Here is a 19510-nt window from a genome sequence, read left to right as displayed (position 1 = left end):
ACTTAAATTAAATTCATGTCACCCACCGTCTTCTCCATCAACCTTTGAAAGGTGGCTGGAGAGTTGCACAAACCTTGAGGCATCCGGTCAAATTCAAAGAACCCTATTGGGGTTATGAACGCGGTCTTTTCTCGGTCTTCCGGGTGCATGGGGATCTGGTAATACCCATTCTTCAGGTCCAGCACACTGAACCACTTTGCCCCTGATAGGCTTTGCAAAGCATCCTCTATCCTGGGGGTGGTATACTGATCAGGAACAGTTCTTCGGTTTAGCGTCCGGTAGTCGATGCACAATCTTAAAGATCCGTTCTTCTGGACCACCACTATCGGAGAGGCGTATGGGCTTCGGGACTCTCTGATGATGCCTGTCCTCTTCAACTCTGCCAATTGCTCATGCAGGTTTTCCAAATCTCCCAATGGAACTCGTCGAACCCTTTCCCTGAATGGGGAGTCTTCTCGAAGCCGGATCCGATGATGGGCACTCTCTGCACACCCCACATCGAACTCACTTCTGGAGAATGCAGCCCGCCACCTTAGGGGTTGATCTCTCTCTCCATTCCGGGGAAAGGGGGGTGTTCCTTGGGTAAAACGCATCGACAGGGATTTCTTTCTCTCTTCCGTCCCCTAGCTCAGTGCGCAAGATTGGGGTTGCAGGATCCACATGTCCTAACAGCACCCGAGCTGGGATTTTCACTGGGGCAGCAGTTGGATTATGAACACTGACCGAAACCTTTCCGTGGCTCCTCCGTAGCGCTTTTGTTGACACTACCTCCGGGAGGATCTCCACTCCTGTGTTCTCTGCACAGCCACCAGCCTCAAGGACAATGAAGGGGCCTGGCTGCTTCCAGGTCAATTTGACTGATGCCTGTAAACACGCCACCTCTCCGGGTTGTAGCACCTTGTCATGTTGATCCAGGCGCCATATCTTCCCTATTCTTTCCGCTGGGGCTCTCCTCTCTTGTACCAGGTGCTGATATGCTTGCCTCAGCATGGGATGTACAGAAGTGGGTTGATCATTGGGCTCTTCGACCAATGGCGCCAGCAGCCTTCTGACAAGATTGGTGTTGGTCCCTATGATTAGGGGACTCCCATTGGCCCCAGGTGGCCAGGGACAGATGACGGCTAAGGCTTCGAAAGTCTCAGCCTTCCCTGTCATGGAAGGATCAAAAGTTAGTCTGACCGATAGGTAACCATCATAGGGAAACTTCTGGGTTCCTATGCCCCATATTTCCAGATCTTCCAGCTTCTGCAAGGGCAAATGCTGCAGATGCTTGTCATAGAAGTCTCGGTACAGAAGGGTTACTTAGGCTCCGGTGTCCAGAAGAGCCCTGGTATAAATCCCTTCTACCTGAATCGGGACGACAGGGGAGGGTCCCACTAAATTCTCAGGGAGTGGTGAACAGGTAGTCGTCTTCTTCTGTTCTGCAGTTCTTATCCTTACTCTCCTCCTGGGGGAGTTTTGGCTCGGCCTAAGCCGTGGTTGACTCTCAGGTTTGAGGTGTGCACTGACTCCCTGAGGTAAAGTGGCATTTTCCCTAGGCTGTTTGTAAGGGATGGTGGGGTCCTTCTGGATAGGGCCAGATTTTCTCCTCACCCCCCTTTTACTTGGTTGAGTGGAGCTAGCTGTGGTGGTGGGGTCCCTGGGTTGCTCCTTTACCAGGGCCCTCTGAAGTTTTCCGCCGGTTTTTGGCGCTTAGCTTCAGGCTTCCTGGGGCTTGGACAGACTCTCCTGACATGTCCGGTCCTTCCACAATTAAAGCAGGTCATTTGAATGGTGGGACTAGTTGCTTGCGTTGGGGCAACTCCTGACAGGTTTTCAGAAACTTCTCTCGTCTCTCTCGCTAAACCCGACGGTCCTGCCATTAGTAAGGTCACCATCTCTATTAGTTGGGACACCTGAGTCTTAAGGAGTTCAACTTCAGGGGTGTCACCTCCCACATTGACTACCCGGACCCCTACAACAGAGCCTGACTGTCTCTCTTTGTCATCCAACATGGCTTCCTCCTCTCTCACAGTCCGGATCAAGTCTGGATAGTTCAGGAGGCCACCATCTCGCCGAGTTCGTAATAGAATGGCAATGGGGTCTAGGGGCCTGGCTCCCCGTAGGACTTGTTGCGCCCGAACCTCATCTACTCTTTCAGGGCCTATTCCCCTTTTTAGCAGAATTTGGTATATTATCTTGTCTAGACGTCCCATGTAACTGGAGAGTTTCTCCCCTTCATTTTGGTAGGTATGCTCCAGCTGATAGATGAGGTCTGAAGCCTTTTCAGTACGCCCAAATACATCTTGTAAAATATCTAGATAGCCCTAAGCAGTGAAATCCTGTTTGCTATGTTTTAGGTTGCGAATGGCCTCCAATGCAGGGCCCCTTAGGCTCTCCGTAATCCTCTGTTTCTTGTGGGCCTCAGGAATGTCCCATTCACTTAGTGCTTGCATGGCTTGGTCTAGCCACTCTTCAAAGCCATCCTCCCCGGTAGGTATTGGTTGCCTACCCGAGAAGAAGCGGAGCTTCCGATACATCCCTGTGTATGGAGAGGGGTCTTTGCGGCATTTTAACATGAAGTCCCCCAATGCAGTAAGGAATTCCGGGCCTATGGTGGCTAGAGGTGTCTGGGGCAGGGGTTCTTCCCTCTCAGGTTTTGCACAACTAGGCCCGGGGGTGTTCAACTGAAGTAACTGGAGCCTTGTCCCATCCTCTATTTGGATATTGGCTCCTTGGAAACTGTCAGGGATCCCCTTCTTCCACTCTAGCAGGGCATATGCCAGGGTGGTGTCTGAGGCGGGTATCACATCTATCACCCACGTTTTCTTTCCCTCTGTGGGTATTGCATTCACTATCTTGGTAATCTGTTCTTCGGTCCCCATTTCTCTGGGGAACTCGACCACTACACTCCGTTCTGGGCAAGCATTTTCCCTGCTACACCACTTGGTCGCGGCTGCGACGTCCATCTTAGGAGTTGGTATAGGGCACTGCTTGAGTGGTTGTTGGGTAATTGAGCAGCAAGAATCCCGGACGAGCCCCCACGTGTAGCACTGCCCCTTGGGACAAGCTGGAATATATTATGGGTCCTGCGCTCAATAGATCCAACCCTAAGCAAACCCAATCCCTCTGGCACAACTGGTAATGAATAGCAAATACCCCGCCAAGAAATTTGCTGACACAGGGTTAAATGAAACAAGAACAATTTTATGGAGAATGAAATGCAGTGTAGAGGGGTGGGGTTCCCCTTTCAACTTCAAAACTTACTTTTCTTCTTTTATGCAATGCAGTAAATTTGGTCTGCCACTAGAGGGCTTCACAGCAAAGAGTCTCCGGATGGCAGAGTTGCACTTTAAGCAGACTACAACTGATATCAAACAAATAAACTTACTTATACTCTATCAATGAAATGTATTACCCACACCGGTGTATGATTCTGCTTCTGAGGGGCGTTAGCCAAAAATCACCTCAGAGTCAGAACAGAATGCAATAAAGAGGTACCTCTAATAAGGCTACTAAGCCAGATTCCCCCACTCTAGTCCTTGTAACGGTGGAGCTCTAGTTGGTGCACGTTTAGTCCTTACAATGAAGTAAATAGCAGCTGAAGGCTTCTTTGGAGTTTCAGCTGGTGTGGGTTACATCCGATTTCACTAGGTTTCTGCGCTGAGAGGGTCCAACCTCAGTGTCTAAACACAACACAAAGCACCCCAAGACCAGGGGCAGTCGTAGGATGCAATCTCCCAGTATGTGTCAGTCCCCGGGGCAGACAGTCTCAATTACACTGGTGGTGAGGGGCAAAGCAGGCAGAGGGATCTGTGGCTTGCACAGGGCCCCGGATGGGTGAGATCCCAGCAGTGGGGTGCGGATGTCCCAGTCTATATGCAAAGTGTAAATGGTGTGTCTTACTCTCTCCAGTGGGACAGCTCACCAGACTCTGAACACACAGCAGGGTCCCTCTATCCACGCTGAGTGCTGTAGTGCCTCCTCCTCTCCTTGGACGGGCTCCACGTGTCCCTGTCTTTTCTCCAGCCTCGTGTGTCTATGTTCTCCCCTTCACTTCCTGCTTCCTTCCCTTTCCCAGCGTTCTTTGCTGTGTAGTGGATGAGTCATGAACTTGGCAGAATGCCCAGGTTTTACAAATAGGGGAGAGAGAGGAAGGACTGACTGCTGAACATGTGATTCCTTCTGAATCCTCTTGTACAAGGAGCCTGCTACATATATTATTGAATTAAATTTATTATATTAATTTTTTATGATTAATTATTAAATTATAATTTATGATTTCGTGTTTCAAATTTTAACATACCCGGGATGTTTACTAGACTTTTGTTCGGACAGATTTCAGTGAGTTATTCCTAAAAATTACAGGCCTACAATAAAAAAAAAATACATATTTCCATGCAAAAAAATGTACCGCTTTGAGCACAGAAATGCTGACATCAGACCGCTAGGGAGGTTAAGGAACCTAGAAAGCTCAAAATTGCTGCCTCAGAAGGAGAATCAAACTGAAATCCAGAATCGTTTTTATCCATTTATCCCAGGTGACTGAATAATCAACCCATGCACTCTGTGCTACTGATTTTTTTAAAGATTTTGTCAAGACTTCTAAATTAGGTCCCATAGAAGTTCTGGACACGCAAAACCTTCCTTGTCCGCACTGGGCAGCAATTGCCAAAATCTTGATATCTGAAATTGAGAGAAAACATCAGCAGTTTGATTCTCCTTCCCTGGTATATGTCTAGCTTTTAGCCAAATATTTCAACGTAAACATAAAAATACTAAGTGCCTCAGCAATTTTATAACAAAAATTGATTTGGATGATAAGCAATTAACTGAATAAATGACGCCTTTATTATCTGAGTGTATTAAAATCCTCTTATTAGCAAAGTGCTCTCCCCAAATTTCTAATGCTACTACTAAAGGGAATAATTCTGATAATACTACGTTTTTATTCACTTTAATTTAAATCCATTTAGCAGGCCATTCTCCACAGTACAAATGCGTTTTCCAAACGGCAGCAAATCCGCATGACCCTGCTGCATCTGTGAACAATTCCAAATCTGAAAAACATTTAGCCATGCTAGCAGGTCCTCTTAGTTAATCTGGCATGAGAAATTGGTGACTTAAGACCTGACATAGCTAATGAAAGATGTCGAGAACATATCCTGCCAACTGGCATAATTCTTGTTGCAAATGCGAACAGTCCCATTATATTTCAATAATTTTATTGGAAATTTTTACATAAAAATATAAGATATACCCGTATGCAGTAGATAAACATTCTGCAGTCATTGCTAAAATTAGAGAAATAAAAACAGGTAAAACAGAGAAAAAAAAAAAATCACAAAAAGACCAGTGACATAGTAAAGTTTACATTTAAAATGTCAAAGCTTAGAGAGATCAGCTAAAGAACTTTCTACCAAAGTGAGGTGTTCACACAGGTGGGTTTGTTTGGTACCATCTGAGCCAAGGTTGCCATAGGGCAAGTACTTTTCTATATTTACTTTTGCTAGAGGCCATCACAAGTTCATAAGAACAGTGCCTGTGAACTAATGCAATAGCATCAAACGCAGTGGGCAGATGAGAGGTTTTTCAAGACCTAGTGATATTCAATCTAGCTGCCAAAAGAATGTGGGTGACAGAGTGTTTGGCATGAGGGTTATTACTGTCAATATTTAAATTCAGTAACGCTAAATCAGGATTTAGGGGAACAGAGGACCATGAAATAGCATATATAATTTGAAAATTTGTAGACCAGAAGTTGTTTAGGAATGGACAACACCAAAAGATGTGAATAAAGCTCCCAGGGTCCCCGCTGTCCCTCCAGCATAAAGGGGATACGTGGTTATTAAAACGCCATTTTAACGGGAGTGAGATACCATCTAAGGGATATTTTTTGTGTTAATTCCCATAGTGTCGAGCAGCAAGTGGCTCAGTAAATTGACTGAAATGTGTGAAGCCATTGTTGCTCAGTATAAATGTAGGCAAGATCATCCTCCCATTGGAGAAGTGGTTTAACCTTAGTAAATGCTTTCTTTTGGTTTAAGATATTGTAGAAAAGTGAAATACCTTTTGGTTTTAGTAGTGGAGCGAGAGATATAGTTACAAGCATTTTTAGGAAGTTTGTAAAAGGGGTAGGATTGTTTAGATAGGCAATGGGATATCCTAAGGTAGGTGAAAAGTAATTTGGGAGGTAGGTGGAATTCCTGTTGAAGAGACGTGAATGATTTAAGGGAGGAATCGTTAAAAAATCCTGACTGTATGCTATGCCGCATGTGGACAAGTGACTTATGGGAATATCTATGGGGTAAGATGTATTAAAATGTGCAAAGGAAGATTAGGCATCACTGCATGTATGGAAGGACAAGGAGCACAGATGAGAATTGTCGCTAAAATAGGCGGGGGGAGAGTGGGTGAGATCGGAATCCCTAGGGATATTCCAAGGAGCCATGCACTTAGATTCTGTCCTTGAATGTAGGTAGATTCTATTTGACTCCACAATGTTGCAGTAGATGAGGTAATAAACCATTCTCTCAGTTGTGAAAGTATCGATGATGTATCGTAATCACTAAAGTTAATATATCCAGAGCCTCCTATTGATCTATGTTTTGTAAGTGTTGCATGAGTGTAGCGGGGTTTCTTTCCCTGCCAAATGTATTTGTTTAACAAAGTTTGTAAGGATTTGAAGTAGGAACGTGGGATAGGAATGGGGAGGGTTCTAAATAAATAAAGCAGCTGGGGAAGAATAGACATTTTAAAGACAGCAAGCCTGCCAGCCCAGGAAAGCTCATGTTGTTGTAAGGATTGCAATTCTTGTTGTATTTTTGAGAGAAATGGAATGTAGTTGGCCAAAAACAGTCCTTTAACTGATTTGGTTAGTTGTATTCCTAAGTAAGATATGCCAGAGTCGTCTCAAGTAAAGGGGAATTGATTCTGCAATATATTCCTGGTGATACCATCTAGACCTAGATCCAATATTACGGATTTGTTCTCATTAACTTTATAATACGACACTTTGCTGAACCAGTTTAGAGTACGATATAACTCGGTCAAAGAGGAAGCTATATCGAAAATGAAAAGGATAACGTCATCGGCAAACAAACTTAGTTTGTGGGTGCGATGACCAATAGAAAAGCCTTTTATGTTTGGGTTAGAGCGTATATGCTGCGCTAGGGGTTCCATAAGAAGATTAAAAATTAACGGCGATAATGGGCACCCTTGCCTTGTTCCGTTGGTTATGTGAAGGAGACCTGATAACATGTTCGAGGAATAAACCTGAGCCGAAGGGGTAGTATAGAGGGATAAAATTGCGCTTAGGATAGGGCCATGAAATCCAAATTTGAGTAGTACCTGATGAAGATGATTCCAATGGACCCTATCAAACGCCTTCTCTGCATCCAGGGATAGAAGCAGAGAAGGCGTTCGAGAGACCTCGGTGTGGTGTATAAGATCTATCAATCATCTGGTTGCATTCCGAGGTTTGACGAAATTTGGTGAAACCGGATTGGTCAAGATGTATTAGATGAGGAAAAATATTATTCAATCTAGTCGCTATTAGTTTAGCATAAATTTTCAAATCAAGGTTCAGTAAAGAGATTGGTCTGAAATTTTGCGGGGATGTAAGTTCCTTGCCTGGTTTCGGTAGTGTAATTAGGAGGGCTTGAAGCATTTCAGAGGGGCAAGATGAAGAGGAAGCGGAGAAGTTGTAAATGGAGCATAGATGAGTTGTTAGAAAAGAGAGGAATTGTTTGTAGTATTCAGCTGTCAGACCATCAGGCCCTGGAGATTTGCTAATAGGGAGAGATCGAATTGTGGAGATAATTTCTTGGTGGGTGAATGGGGCATTTAGAGAATTAAGTTGCGTTTCCAATAAGGAAGGAAGTTTGATTTTTTTTTTCTTCAAGAAAATTGTTCATCTTGATCAGAGAGGGTTGGTGTATGGAATCATCCAATTTGATATTGTATAGTGAACTGTAATAGGAGCTAAAGGCATCTGCAATGTGCTGAGGATTAAAGATTTTGGTATTTGAAGTAGTGTCATAAAGAAATGGTATTCTGGATTTAATTCTACGGGCTTTAATTTTACGAGATAGTGCTTTCCCTGCCTTAGAGGTGGAACAGAAGGTGGCTTGCAGCTTATGTTGCATATGTTCAAAGGAGTCCAATAGGAGAGATCAAAGTTCTTGACGCAACAATGTTAATTTTGATTTAGGAACTTGGATGGGCTGTGCTTTATTCTGGGTTTCAATAACTCTAATAGAGTTTAGTAGGAGATCTAAGCATTGTGACTTCTTTCATTTTTCTCTAGATCCCATTTGAATTAACAAACCTATAATAAATGCTTTGTGAGAGCTCCATACCACAAAGGGGTCAGAGACTGAGTTTGTTTTGAGCAAAGAATTCAGAAAGAGAATTTGAGAGCTTTGAGGCATACTCTGGATGTTGCAATTAAAAGTTGTTTGCTCTCCAAACAAAGGTATTTGGTTGCAAGAGGGTGTCTATAAGTGATATTGAGATAGGGGCTTGGTCCAACCACGTTATGGTATGGATCTCAGACTTCTGATTTTACTTGACAAATGGTTATTGCAAAAAGTACTTATCAATTCTCTAATAGTCCCATTAAAGACTGAAGCTCTTTTAACAGCACTTTTTTCCGTCTCAAAAACAAGGAAATAATAGATTTTATTTTATCTATTTTGGACAAAGGCAATTGAAATTGTAAAAGTTCTGTATCGATAACTATTCCCAAAAATAAAATTTTTGTAGATGTAAAATTTGTTTTTTTCTGTGGCCAAAGGTACGGCCAAGTGCTGCGTGTTCATACTAAATGTAGCATGAAAGAACAAAGAGATGATTCTGCTGGACCTATAAAAAGGAAATCATCCAAGTAATGCAATATGCCTTCAAATCCTGCTTCAAAAGAAACAATCCATTGAAGAAAAGTAGCAAATTACTCAAAATAAGCACACGAAATAGATCATCCCATAGGAAGACACTTGTCATAATAACGTCCTTCAAAATATATTCCCAAAGAATTAAAAGAAGGGGCTATTGGCAACAGGCAGAAAGCCGCCTTAATATCAGCATTTGCAAGTAATGCTGCTTTCCCAAATTTTCTTATCTTATATATTGCTTCCTCGAAAGTGCAATAAGAAACAGAGGACAACTGTGGATCAATTTCATCATTTAGAGATGATCCTTTTGGAAAGGACAAATGATGTATCAGACGGAACAAATTTGGCTCTTTTTTTGGTATAATACCAAGTGGTGATATTCTAAAATTTTTAAAAGGTGGATTTTTAAATGGTCCTGCCATACGGCCTTCTAGAAGTTCTTTGTTTCATTTTTCCCTAACTATATGTGGAAATTGTGAAACACACTTTAAATTAACTAAAGTACAACCTGATCCAGAAAATACAGGTAACTGGAAACCGTTTGTAAAGCCTTCAATTAAAAACTTGACTATCTCCTTGTTTGGATATATTTCCAGCCAATGAAGCATGTTTGTTAATTTCACTGGTGTGTAAGCTTTTTGGAAAGTTATCACTTTGGTTTTGTAATGTGACATTTCTTTTGTTCAGGACAACACTCTGCACTTAAATGTTACAAAAGGAGCATTCATGTTTGTATTTACAAGAATTTCCCCACTTACATTGGGCTTCATTAAAAGCATAGCAGTAATCTCTTTTATAAGGAGAGATGACAGGTGTAGATTGTTGTTTTACATATGCAGGTTTTTGTGGAAGAATTAGATTGAGCCACAATCCTACATCTTTCATTCCGCATTTTAAAGAAGGGTAAATAGATAATTTGTGTCTAAAAGACTCGTCATAGTGATACCAACCTAATTCACCGAAGCTTTTATATGCTTCCAACACATGTTCCAAATGTTGGAATAAACCGCTGCAATATTCTGGGTGTTTTTCACCCAAAACACTAGAATAAATAGTGAAAGCCTGTAACAAATATTAAATGATCTCACCATTGGTCTCCGTCTGTCGTCATCAGTTTTTTCATCCAATTTGTTTTCCAATTTATGTGTAAAATCTTTGGAAGATGGGAGTAAAGACAAAATATCTAAAAATTGCCCTTTCCACATTTTTTCTTTTATCTGAGCTGAGAGGTGATAACCTAGTGGCGATATTTCACAAGGCAATACTTCCTTTAGACACGTCTCAGGAACTGCTGAATTATTAATAGACAAATTAGGTGTTGAAGACTGTACCAAAGGCAAAGTATTGCTCGCAAAATTTCCGAAAGCATTATTGATGGGAAAAATATTATCCCTTGAATTGTAATTACTAATTCATTTGACCAAACAGCCGTATAATTAGTATCAGTATTAACAGAAGCAGGAATTTTGTTAGCTATTTTTTAAAAAGAATCCAAAATACAATGCAATAAATCTGTTAACACACCACTAGATGTCTGTCTCAATGACTTGTTCCATAAGAGTCCTGTGCTGACCAATTCTCCCCCCACTGGTTATGGCTGGGATAACATGCACAGGCTCATCCACTGTGTCAGTCACCTGACCTTCCCACCCAGAGGAAAGCAGAGTCAGTTACCTCTTCAGCGGCCACTGCCTCCACAGCCATCTCATTCAAAGCTGAGTGTTCAGCCCTCCTACCTCGCTTTCTTGGAGGTGACGGGGACTGCACCCTCCTCTTCTTCTCACGTGGATTTACTCTGCTGCGTCCCACACTTGATACCGCCTCTTCCTGCTGCTCCGGACCGGCCTCCTGTTGACCGGGGGAAGGATTTGAATGCAGCGGTGGGCCACACCGGTTCTGTCAGGGATTCTGGGGACTCCTAGCCGCTGGTCTCCCTCTGTCCCGATGACATCCTGGTGAGTCTTCAGCCTTATCTTCCGCTGTCTCTTCCACTTGCTCCTGTCGCTCCTCATCCTCTTCAGCCACTTCAGCCATCTGTAGGCATTTTCAGAGCCATTCTTCTGCTTCGGTGGTGCCCAATTGCTTCAATACCCTCATCAGTGTCTTCATGGTCAGGTGCAGGTTCCCTTGAGCTCGTTGCACTGACACTGACCAGCTGGCAATCTCCTGCCGATGGAGGTCCTTTATATAATGAGCCCCATGTTCTAGAACTTTCCACTAGTCGTGACCTTCTGGAATTTTCTCTCAGGTCACGTGCTACTTGTTTTCCCGCCCAAACTCTTTTATTTAAAGGCACAGTAACCTTATGTATATACATTTTTTTTTTTTAATTAAAAGAGGGAGGTGCGGCCGCCTACCCATGTTATTGGGACCATATGGTTGAGCCCTCTTAATGCATTCTGCTACTCCTCCTGAATATAACTATAGCAAATGTGGAAAGAAAATGAAAACATAATTTTTTTTTACATAAAGTTGTCCATTTATAAGATATTTCTAACACATAGCATGTAAATTCCAAAAAATACACCCCACAATACATTCTGCTACCTCTTCTGAGTATGGCAATACCAAATGTGTGAGACTTTTCCCCAACCTGGCCATATACAGAGGCCCAACATCCAAATAGCACCTTTAGGCATTCTAGGGGCAAAAATTACACATCTAATTTCCTGAAGGCCCTGGAGCACCAAGACAGAGGAAACACCCACAAAATTACCCAGTTTTGGAAAGCAAACACTCAAACATATTTTTTAAGACGCATAATGAGTCTTTTGAGCATGTTGTGTTTTTTTTTTTTTTCAGAAAATTTTTGAAGTTTTCAGAAAATGTGGGAAAAAAATTAAAATGTAGTTTTTTTACACAGTTGTCTGTTTATAAGATATTTCTAACACATAACATGTAAATACCACAAAATACACTGCAAAATACATTCTGCTGCTACTCCTGAGTATGGTAATACCAAATGTGTGAGACTTTTCCACAGCCTCACCACATAGAGAGTCCCAACATGTAAGGAGCACTATCAGGTGTTCTAGGGACATAAATTACACATCTAATATCTTGACTACCTATTACTCTTTTGAAGGCCCTGAAGCACCAGGACAATGGAATTACCCACAAAATGACCCCATTTTGAGAAGCAAACACCCCAACATATATTCTATGAGGCATAATGAGTCTTTTGAACATGTAATTTTTTTCTACAAGTTTTCGGAATGTGGAAAGAAAATAAAAACGTATTTTTCTTTTACACAAAGTTGTCCATTATAAGATATTTCTAACACATGGCATGTAAATAACAAATATGCACCCAAAAATACATTCTGCTACTCGTCCTGAGTGTGAGAATACCACATGTGAGACTTTTTAACAGCCTGGCCACATACAGTGGACCGACATCCAAGTAGCATCGTCAGGTGTTCTAGGTACATAAATTACACATCTAATTTCCAGACAACCTATTTTTTTTGAAGGCCCTTCATATTTCTAACACATAGCATGTGCATACCAAGAACTACACCTCAAAATACATTCTGCTGAGATAATGGTAAGCAAAAGGTTACCTGTGGTTTTAGTAGTGCAGTTGTCCACAAAGGAGAGCATTTGTCCAGGCAGCAGGCAGGGACGTGGTCAGCGACATCAAAATAAATTGTCCAGGCAGCAGACAGAATTATTGTCCATAGTCAGTACAGCAAGCAGACAGAGATATCGTCAGCACAGCCAAACCATTGGTCCAGACAGCAGGCAGAGATGTGGTCAGCAGCCAAAGGAATTGTCAAGGCAGAGACATGGTCAGCACAGTCAAATTATCAGTCCAGGTAGTAGGCAGGAACATGGCAGAAATATCAGGCTTAGGGCCCGGTCAGGTAAGACCTGGGCACAGAGGTAGAGGCTTCGTCCTACCTATCTCTTCAAAGCCTCTGAACTAACAGACCCTTTTCTGGGGATTCTAAAACCCGGAGAAAACCAAAAACGTAAGTTTTATCCACTCCGAAAAACTATTCTGAAGCCCCTCGCATATGTGAGACCCTGTGTTATCTTGAATCCTACTACTAGAGTAGCAGGGCAGAAGATCAGTCCAAGTGGCGGGCAGAAAACATGGTCAATTAACAAGCCAAGGTCAGTTCAGATGGCAGGCTGAAATGTGGTTGACAGTTTGGACAGCAAGCAGATGCATTGTCAATAAACAGGCCAGAGTCAATTCCAGAACAGGCTGAGGTATGGTCATTTTAGGCAGCGGACAGTAGCATTGTCAAATAACAGGCTATGGTCATTTCAGGAGCAGGCAGAGACATGAGGAGTGAATGGCAGGAAATTCCGTTTACCATACTTCACTAATATTGTAGAGAAGTATGGTAATGGCGGAAACAGTCACCTATGCAGATACCTGGTTGGGAAGGACACTGAGGACAATAAAAACTGGTGTCTTGTCTAACTCCTCTTCTGGAGCACAACCGACATTTGTTTTTACATCTTTGACCTCTTTCTCCGGGAGTGACTTTTATAGGGAAAATTGGCGTTCGTGAAGTCTACTCACTGCATCTCAGTGAACACTTTCTGGTGGGCCTCCAGGGTACAAAAGGGCAGTGACAATTTGAGCACACATGCTTGGCGTCATATCCAGAGGTTGTCTTCGGGCGATAGATGTATGAGTGCTGCCAGCATTTCTGAAGAGGTTGAAGGGGTGGGGGGTCAGCCTGTCAGTGTTCAGACCTTATGCTGCACACTGCATCAAATTGGTTTGCATTGCTGTCATCCCAGAAGGAAGCCTCTTCTAAGGATGATGCACAAGAAAGCCCGTATACAGTTTGCTGAAGACAAGCAAACTAAGGACATGGATTAATGGAACCATGTCCTGTAGTCTGATGAGACCAAGATAAACTTATTTGGTTCAGATGGTGTCAAGCGTGTGTGGCATCAACCAGGTGAAGAGTACAAAGACAAGTGCGTCTTGCCTACAGTCAAGCATGGTGGTGGGAGTGTCATGGTCTGGGGCTACAGTTCATTGAGGGAACCATGAATGCCAATATGTAATGTGACATACTGAAGCAGAGCATGATCCCTTCCCTTTGGAGACTGGGCTATAGTGCAGTATTCCAACATAACGACCACAAAAACCAGTGCTTTGTGAATGGCCCTCTAGTCTTCTGAGACCTGTCGCGTGTCCCACAAGACTACGAGGAGAGAAGGGGGGAGGACAACTTCCGATTCCGATCGCCTTAGGTGATCACAGCGGAAGTGGGAGCAAGTACCTGTCAAATTCAGGTACCCGCTCCCCAAAGGTGCCAATCCTTAATGGGGAGCGGGGGACAAAGACTAAAAGCGGAACTTGCCCAACAAATAGATCAAATTCTTTACGATATTAAAACAAAGGACCACAACAAACAGCATTTCTCTCCCTTTCTCACAAACACATTTTTTAAAGATAGACAAACCGTTTGATCTTTACTTCGGAAAAGCATGCCTCATGAAAAGCATGGAAAAACACTTCATGTCAATTCTTACGCATTAAATAACAAAGTGGGAGCCTACTTGGCAAGGAAGGTTAAGAGTAGATACCTTTATAAACAGAAAATCTTTTACCTTTTTGATACCCAAATGAAAGGCAAACTCTATAATCCTAAACACATAGATGTAGCTTGCAGGATGTTCTATGCTTCCTTATATGACTTAAAATCAGACTCCAAAACCAACCCTAGAGCAAATGAATCAGTTACTTTGTCCTTTAACCCCTTCCCGCTGCCACCTCCTGGCCCTTTAAGTTAAATGCCAGTATGTGGAGGCAGGCATTTCAATCATGTGACGTCTTTGAATGGCCGTCATTGCGGTGACGTGATCGGAAAGCTGCTAAATGCAAGTATGCAGCGGGAGCTTTCCGGTACCCATCAGTAACTGTGCTTTCAGCACAGGAAATATTTATGTAGAAATGCATATATGCGGCCTCTCTGCAATAAAGCCTACCCTCCAAGAGGACGCATATACAGTATGTGTATGGCCGGCAGGAGCAGGTTAACTGTAAACAAAATACTACTGATTAGATTCACTCCTTATCTCATCCATTCACTGTCACTGACCTGAAGTAAATCATTGATACCCCCCTCACAGCTAAATCCCCAGGCCTGGACGGTTTCCCCAACTAATATTAGCAATTCAAATCAATCCTACTGCTACACCTTACAGAGGTCTCTAATAAAGCATGCTCACAGGATCCTTCCCAAAAGAAATGCTTCAAGCAGTAGTAGATTCTATACTGAAACCAGACAAGGACCCTTTCTTTCTCTGCAACTGTATACGTATTTTCCTTTTAAATTCAGATGTTAAAATATATGCCAAAGTTATCTCTCAAAGACTCTTCAATATCATCTCCAATTAATTCATGAAGACCAGGTTGGATTTGTCAAAAGTTGTCTGTCTCCTGGCGCCACTAGATGTATCATCATTAATAAACATGCAGAACGCCATAATCTCCTGTCTTTTACTTTCATTAGATGCAGATAAAGCATTCCATAGGATACACTGGGGATCTGGGGGTTCCTCAAAGCTTTTCTTTCAAAATGTGGCTTTTCGGCCCAATTCTTAAGGTTATCATGCCGGTCTACACCTCTGGTATAATCTAACAAGTGTTCCTAATTCCTAACAGAACTAGACAAGGCTGTTTTCTCCAATACTTTTCACCTCTTGATGGAACCCCTGGCACACCTAATCAGAGTTGCCTCTTCAGTTACAGGCAATCTTGTTGGTAGTCAAGAAAAATGAAACGAAACCAGCACACAAATCTTCATGCTGAATGGGGGTACTGTATCTGTCATTCTCTGAGGTGCAGCCCTTGAAAGATCTGGAAATCTTGGTACTGATAAAGGAAAGCAAAGTAAGGGCACACACTCTTCGTGCATTACCGTGGTAAAAAATTAATTTATTAAAATGCATAAAAGTGCATACTCACAAACCAAAGGAGATTTAAAACCGAGACAAAGAGCCAGTGGTAATTGTCCCAGATGATGGGAAACCCTTGATGTGGTTGTTTGACGCGTTTCGGGAAACGTACGCCCTTCTTCAGAGCTCTGAGTCTCCCTATCAGCGATTTTTTTTTTTAATTGCTTTTACAGTGGATGCAATATTTTGGACTGGGACCAAGGTCCTCCTGCGCTAAAAGGAAGTCTACCTAACTAGAATCTGCCAAAACTCGAACTGGTACCCAAACAGTGTGTATAATAATCATAAATAGTGCAGCGCTCTTATAAATATTAAAAATGATAATTCCTATTCAACCACTAAGTGCAATACATAAAAGTGCTCCAATGTGAAAGTGCCAAATTAGATAATGCAAATATACTTATAAATATACAAAATTATCTTAAGTAAGTTGTGCCACTCCAAAAGTGACTTATTAACTGTGCCCACACACTAAAAAATAGATGTAAGCCCCATTCAAAAGAAAAAAGGGGGTAAACAAACAGTGCTTCTGTGCAATAAAGTGTCCACACTTCAAATGCCACTAAAATACTCAAAACAAAGCGTCCATAAAACAATCAATAAGTGATGTATAAATTCATGCAATGTGCAAATGGTGCTTGTACTCCGTGATCGTGTCAACACTCTTCTCCTATTAAGGCTAGATTGCCTCCTCACCTCCTCCAGGTGACCCCCAGGGACCAAACAGCTTTCAGGATCACCCTGGATCCCTATTTCTGAAGACAGGTAAGTTTCTTCACGTTGTGGATCTCCTAAGGGGCTCCCATTGCCCCAGGCCGGATGCTTCTGAAGAACAATAGCTCACCAGCCCAGTGAGTCAAAGAAAAATCCTCTAAGTGCAGTATTAATTTAACCAAGACTCCTTTAATGTCAGCAAAGGAAACGCCACTCACATGTTCCAGCAGTTCTCCCTTCTCACCGATGTGTGGGTGTACTGCATGTGTAGGAACTTCCTGGGTATACCAAGATGGCGGCGGACACCGGAACTGCGTCACTGCGCACCGGAAGCTGCGTATTAGCGTACCTACGCGTTACGTCACAGACTACTTGTGACTTCCTCGGGGTATCGCCATAGGAATGCAGCTCCTCCCTTTTATACCGGACCTACTCACTAATGACACTAACGGCACGCCTCCCCTGATAATTAGCGGCAACCGCGGCCATTTTATTGAAGCACACCTCTATTTAAAAATACACAGTAGACATAATACGGTATGGGGAATGTAAGAAACATACTTAAATTCACAATACCCCAGTATTATGTAATTACACGGAGCCCTGGCAAACTACAGGCTAAATATATCTTTATTAAAATAATAAATTAAAAATAAGAATATGAATAAATTATCTCATTAATCATAATATGTATAGAATAGACACTAAGGAGTGAGTCACGGGGATGCTACTAACTCTACCTAACACTCAGAATAAAATTAATATAAAACTATATATAATCTCCTAAAAATAACAAAAAAATATATATTCGATATTAAAATCCAATATAAAGATTACATAAAAAATTGCATCAAAAATCTGCATCAAATAATATGCTCCTTCATGCAATCTACCCACACATTAACAAAGATCACTACACCCACACATCGGTGAGGAGGGAGAACTGCTGGAACATGTGAGTGGCGTTTCGTTTGCTGACATTAAAGGAGTCTTGGTTAAATTAATACCACACTTAGAGGATTTTTCTTTGACTCACTGGGCTGGTGAGCTATTGTTCTTCAGAAGCATCCGGCCTGGGGCAATGGGAGCCCCTTAGGAGATCCACAACGTGAGGAACGGTACCTGTCTTCAGGAATAGGGATCCAGGGTGATCCTGAAAGCTGTTTGGCCCCTGGGGGTCACCTGGAGGAGGTGAGGAGGCAATCTAGCCTTAATAGGAGAAGAGTGTTGACACGATCACGGAGTACAATCACCATTTGCGCATTGCATGAATTTATACATCACTTATTGATTGTTTCATGGACGCTTTGTTTTGAGTATTTTAGTGGCATTTGAAGTGTGGACACTTTATTGCACAGAAGCACTGTTTGTTTACCCCCTTTTTTCTTTTGAAGGGGGCTTGCATCTATTTTTTAGTGTGTGGGCACAGATAATAAGTCGCTTTTGGAGTGGCACAACTTATTTAAGATAATTTTGTATATTTATAAGTATATTATCTAATTTGGCACTTTTACATTGGAGCACTTTTATGTATTGCACTTAGTGGTTGAATAGGAATTATCATTTTTAAAATTTATAAGAGCGCTGCACTATTTATGATGATTAATATTTTGAACTATCATGAATGGGTCACAACAGCTGCGATTATTATTGTGTGCTGTGATTGGTCCACCTCTATCTCATAATACAGAGTGATGTGATTGGCCCATTTACCATGTGATAGCTGTGGGCCAATCATAGCATTGTTATAGGAATCACAGCTATTATGAAAGTGGCCCGGTGCTAGTAGCTGCGCACCACAGGCTGGATCACGTACATGTATGTAATCCAGCTCGCCCGGCAAAATCCTGCATAACATTTAAATGGAACTCATCTACTGTCCTCCGCCAAAGCTTGTTGAAATCATTGCTGACATTAACCTGTAACGTTCATTTGAACATATATTTGAATTTTAAAATAGCCATTTGCTGCCAGGGTTGGTAAGTCTGGATAGGAGCTAACTCACCACTTTTGCACTGTATAGAAATATAAATACTGGATTTTTTTGTGCTCCACTGCCTTTCTGTATTGGTTCTTTCAATGTATTTGCTTTGAACCTGGACACTATTAAACAATAGATTATACATATTCTCATTGTTATATGGTTCCTCTTGTATTGTTATGATATCCAGTAATCTCCTCAAGCTCATTTGACTTGATTCTTTTGATGTACTCAAATTGTATGCAGATGACAGTTTTGATTGTGTATCTTTTCTCTGCATCAGTCTTCTGTACGTTGTTTACTGAATTAATAATAAAGAACTATTGAAATCATTTCTGTTGTTTGAGCTATCACTCAAGCGTCTGAACCTCATTACCAGGTCATATGCATGTTGATGTGGAGGCTGATTAAGTAGCCACATCTTTAGGGATATGACATGCGTTAACTTTGACTGGTGAACTGAGTAGCTGCAGTTTTGGAATAGAATTTTGTGTTTAAAAAAAAAAAAAAAAAAAGTGGCTTCAGTTGAGTGCAGTTTCAAAATAGTATATTTTTTAATAATTGTTGTTTTCTTCTACAGGCTTGGAAGCATTCATAATAGGACCTTACACCAACTTTGTGAATATTGGGGAGCGATGTAATGTGGCCGGGTCAAGAAAGTTTGCTAAACTGATCATGACGGGAAATTATGAGGTAGGATTCATTAGCTGTGCTAAACTAAATTTGTGCTGTAATGCAGAATTATTCCTAATGTCCACAACCTTCCAGCAGAAAATACTTTGCACACAGCATTAGAAATGAACATGTCCTCTGTCATAATACACCCTGTTCCAAATTATTATGAAAATTCTATTTAAGTGTCGCAAAGATGAAATATTTTGTTTTTCAGTTTAACTCATGGATGGCATTGTGTCAGGGCTCTTTTGATCACTGAAAACAATCTCGGACACCTGTGATAATTAGATTGGCCGGTGAGCCCAATTTAAGGAAAAACTACTAAAGGAGGGTG

At 41.9% G+C, this 19510-nt stretch overlaps 1 long non-coding RNA gene across 1 annotated transcript in view; it reads left to right on the top strand.

Moving 5' to 3' along the window:
- The window catches only part of LOC149427503 (uncharacterized), a 46252-nt gene extending 27054 nt beyond the window's left edge, over positions 1 to 19198 (top strand). The window contains exon 4 of the long non-coding RNA XR_016311265.1: positions 19082 to 19198. This is a non-coding gene — a long non-coding RNA (uncharacterized LOC149427503). The remainder of the gene's footprint in view (positions 1 to 19081) is intronic.
- Positions 19199 to 19510: the final 312 nt, after the last annotated feature.

The sequence above is a fragment of the Staurois parvus genome, unplaced genomic scaffold (genome assembly GCF_062004578.1).
Source record: "Staurois parvus isolate SC_StPar_1 unplaced genomic scaffold, SC_StPar_1.0 ptg003708l, whole genome shotgun sequence".
In the NCBI taxonomy this organism is placed as follows: domain Eukaryota; kingdom Metazoa; phylum Chordata; class Amphibia; order Anura; family Ranidae; genus Staurois; species Staurois parvus.
Note: the sequence above shows the minus strand (reverse complement) of the source record. Positions and strands in the feature narration are given on the sequence as shown.